Consider the following 4,566-nt stretch of genomic DNA (forward strand, 5'->3'; position numbering starts at 1 on the left):
GCCCTTTATATCGATATAAAGGGCTCTTTAAATCGGTTTCTGTACTCCTCCCCGACGAGAGGAGTAGCGCTAAAATCGGTATTACCATATCGGATTAGGGTTAGTGTGGCCGCAAATCGACGGTATTGGCCTCTGGGCGGTATCCCACAGTGCACCATTGTGACCGCTCTGGACAGCAATCCGAACTCGGATGCACTGGCCAGGTAAACAGGAAAATCCCCGTGAATTTTTGAATTGCATTTCCTGTTTGCAAATTAGGTAAAGTTACATCCAAAGTCCCAAATCCAAAAAGAGCTCCAGCATGGACCGTACGGGAGATACAGGATCTGATCGCTGTATGTGGAGACGAATCTGTTCTATCAGAGCTCCGTTACAGAAGACAAAATGCCAAAGCGTTTGAAAAAAATCTCCAGGCTACACAGTGCTGCATGACAAGCGTAACGGAAAGCCAAAGAATCAAATGGATGCTCATGGAGGGAGGGAGGGGGTACTGAGGACTCCAGCTATCCCACAGTCCACAGCAGTCTCCGAAAAGTATTTGCATTCTTGGCTGAGCTCCCAATGCCTGTAGGTTCAAACACATTGTCCGGTGTGGTTCAGGGTATAGCTCGTCAATTTACTCCCTCCCCCCCACGTGAAAGAAAAGGGAAAAAAATCGTTTCTTGACTTTTTTTAATGTCACGCTGTGTGTACTGAATGCTGCTGGTAGACGCGATGCTGCGGCAGTAAAGAGCAGTATCCGCTCGTCTTCCCTCCCCGGTGGTAGACGGTACAATATGCTTGATAGCTGCTGAGTACTCCTGGCCGACCTCAGGTGAGACTGGCCGTGGGGGGCACCTGGGTAAAAATAGGAATGATTACTGGTCATTCCCAGTAGATGGTACAGAACGGCTGGTAACCGTCCTCATCATAGCAACTGGGGGCTGAGCTTCAATCAGCCCCCTCCCTTTCATGTGTAAAGAAAAGATTCTGTACTGCCTGGACTATCATAGCAGTGGGATGCTGGGCTCCTCTCCCCCACACCGCTTAATGTCCTGCCTGGACTATCATAGCAGCTGGAGGCTGCCTCCCCCTCATTTTATCTCACTAACAAGTCACTATTTCTTATTCCTGCATTCTTTATAACTTCATGACACAAATGGGAGGAGACACTGCCACGGTAGCCCAGGAAAGTTGGGGAGGAGGGAAGCAACAGGTGGGGTTGTTGCAGGGGCACCCCCCGTGAATGGCATGCAGCTCATCATTTCTGCGGGATCTGACATGTAGCGGCTGTGCTCTCTGGTTCTCTGATACACTGGTTCTCTAGTACATTTGCCCCATATTCTAGGCAGGACTGACTCTATTTTTAGATACCATAAAGGAGGGATTGACTCGGGGAGTCATTCCCAGTTTTGCCTTTGCACCCCCGGCCGACCTCAGCCAGGGGCACCCATGATAGCAGCAGACGGTACAGAATGACAGATAACCGTCATCTCATTGCCAATTTACAATGGCAGCGGATGGTACAGAACGACTGATAACCATCTCTGCTATCATGCAAAAGCAAATGAATGCTGCTGTGTAGCGCTGCAGTATCGCCTCTGTCAGTGGCATCCAGTACACATACGGTGACAGTAAAAAAAAGCTGAAAGGGCTCCTTGGTTGCCGTGCTATGGCGTCTGCCAGACCAATCCAGGGAAAAAGGGCGCGAAATGATTGTCTGCCGTTGCTTTCCTGGAGGAAGGAATGAGTGATAACATTTATCCAGAACCACCCACGACAATGATTTTTGCCCCATCAAGCACTGGGATCTCAACCCAGAATTCCAAGGAGTGGGGGAGACTGTGGGAACTATGGGATAGCTACGGAATAGCTACCCACAGTGCAACGCTCCAGAAATCGACGCTAGCCTCGGACCATGGACGCACACCACTGAATTAATGTGCTTAGTGTGGCCGCGTGCACTCGACTTTATACAATCTGTTTTATAAAACCGGTTTATGTAAAATCGGAATAATCTTGTAGTGTAGACATACCCTTTGTTATTAAAGAAGTAAGAACACAACATGGGACCTAACTTAATTTATCTAGGTTATATTCTGCTAAAACAAAGTGTGTCATGGAGGTCACTTGTGGTTTTGAAGGAGCTGGCACATTCACAGGGCCGGGGGAGAGGGGGGGCAGAGGGAGGGGGAAAGAAACTGAATTTACTAACCTAGCTGGTGGACTCACAGAACTTGGAGGAAGATTGTATGGCTGACTCAATATGTGCTACTTAGGAATACCACACTCATTATTTATTATGATGATGATTGTTTAGCACCTGCTGTCCTTCATACCGTTATAGTAATCTCTCGTTACATAGCAGTCAATATGCTGTTTAAAAATGATGCCATCTCATATTACAATGTGCTGCTGCAAAGTTATAAATATGTTGGTGTGGGTGAGACTCTAACTAATTCTGTAATCCACATTGTGAGGTATTACAATCTTGAAATACCCATGCAATGTAATATGAATATTATAAAAGGAATAGTTAGACTGGAGATTGCTCTCTACAAAATGCACTGTGTGATAGGATTGATAAACCCCATGTGAACAAAGCAGGAAACTGTTAATAACCTCTACTGGAGAAAGGGGCTGAAGATGGTCCAGCCCTACCATACTTAACAACAATGACAAGCTTGGAAAGAGTGCCTACCAACTGGAGAGAATGAAAACCAAAGAATCAGGCTTTACAATGCATCTGCACTGAATGCGTAATCTTAGGTCTGTCAGAGAAGGCCTAAGGGGCAGGTTTAGTGAAGCATCCATTCTTGGGGAGAAAGCTTGGATTGGACTCTTTTGTCTTAATTCCCTTGCTTGTTAATAAGGCCAAACCATAATATGGGAGTGAGTATCCCATGCATGTGTTTTGCCTGGTGGATTGAGTATACCATGGAAAATCCCTTCTGCCGTGTCCAATAAACTTCTGAAAGTGTGTTGTAACAACTGGTGTTGTCTCTGATCGTCTCCTATTCTTTGCTGGAACTTACTATTTTGGAGTATTTATTTGCTTTTTAATTTTCTTTAATTATCACCATATGTAACTTTACCTAATGTCCTGTGTTATTCTTTTCAATCTTTGTCCACTAAACAAAGCTTTTTTGTTACCTTTGAAGATTTGTTTGTGAACATTAGTGGGATACGGATATATCTACAGTGCCTCAGTTTTATATTGTTTTGATTATCCCTGTGAGAGGAGGATTTGCACGCTTATGATTGTCTTTATGTTGGAAATTGTAGGAGATTTTATGTAATTTGGTCTATATTTCGAGAAACTGCTTAAATCTTTAAATGTGTTTCAGTTATTGAAAAAGATAATACAACCCCCCCCAGCAAATACTAAGCATACATGCAAATAGATACAATGTCATGTGGAGGGGAGGGAGGTCCTCTTCAGTCTATTCTCCTGGGCCTTGAAGATGTGTGGTAGTGCAGCAAAGATGCAGCAAGATGCAGCTAAGGTCTGATGCTATTCAATGAAATGTCAAGCAATTGTGGAATAACATGCAGGCTTCAGCGGCAGCTCCAGGCACCAGTGCTCCAAGTGCATGCCTGGGGCGGCAAGCCGTGGGGGGCGCCCTGCCAGTCCCTGCGAGGGTGGCAGTCAGCCAACCTTCGGTGGCTTGCCTGTGGGAGGTCCGCTGGTCCTGTGGATTCGGTGGCAATTCGGCGGCGGGTTAACCGAAGTCGTGGGACCGGCAGACCTCCCACAGGCAAGCCACCGAAGGCAGCCTGCCTGCCGTGCTTGGGGCGGCAAAAAAGCTAGAGCCGCCCCTGACAGGCTTCTTGCCTTTTCTAAATTTGTCATTCTTATCTCTATGAAAGAGCTTGAATAAATTTTTTAAAATGTTGTTATGACTGTCCATAGCAGGTGAAGGCCTTATAGTAGGTGCTGAGCTAGCTCTAATGATTAGCTGCTGCTCTTTAATCATTATAATCTCCACATCTTCATGGCTGTTGATTGGAAAGAATCCAAGTTAGCACAAATAAGAAATACCTATTAAGGGAACCTATTTTAGGAACTCTGAAGGTAAACTTGCATCATCATTTATTAGATTCTAGACCCCTTTCCCACTTTAATCATACTTGGTGAATGATGGCAAAACCCTCACAACTGGTGCACATACTTTTCAGAAAAGAGAGTCCATTTTTAAATAGCCTGTTTTAGAGTTCTGCAACGACTGCTAGTCCTATATTTCTGACTGATTTTTGATGAAAATGCTGTGTCTTTGGTGAATGATTATTTCAGTTAAGGACATAGTATTCGATGCAGTGTTCTATGCATGCATGTAAGGTACAGCAATATGTAATATTGTATCTATAATATAATACTGTATTGTAACAGTAGTAGTAGTAGTAATTAGATGTGGAAATCAGTGCCAGTATATAGTCAAGCGTCAGCCCTGGGCCCATTTCTGAAATAATACAATTAATAAAAACATTTTAAAAATCAAGTTCAGATTTCACAAAAAATGGACCCTTCTGCTGTTAAAGATCTGCCCCACTCCATGCCAGAGATGGCTGCATGTCAGTGGAGAGTAA

This window comes from Gopherus flavomarginatus, chromosome 6 (assembly GCF_025201925.1).
Source record: "Gopherus flavomarginatus isolate rGopFla2 chromosome 6, rGopFla2.mat.asm, whole genome shotgun sequence".
In the NCBI taxonomy this organism is placed as follows: domain Eukaryota; kingdom Metazoa; phylum Chordata; order Testudines; family Testudinidae; genus Gopherus; species Gopherus flavomarginatus.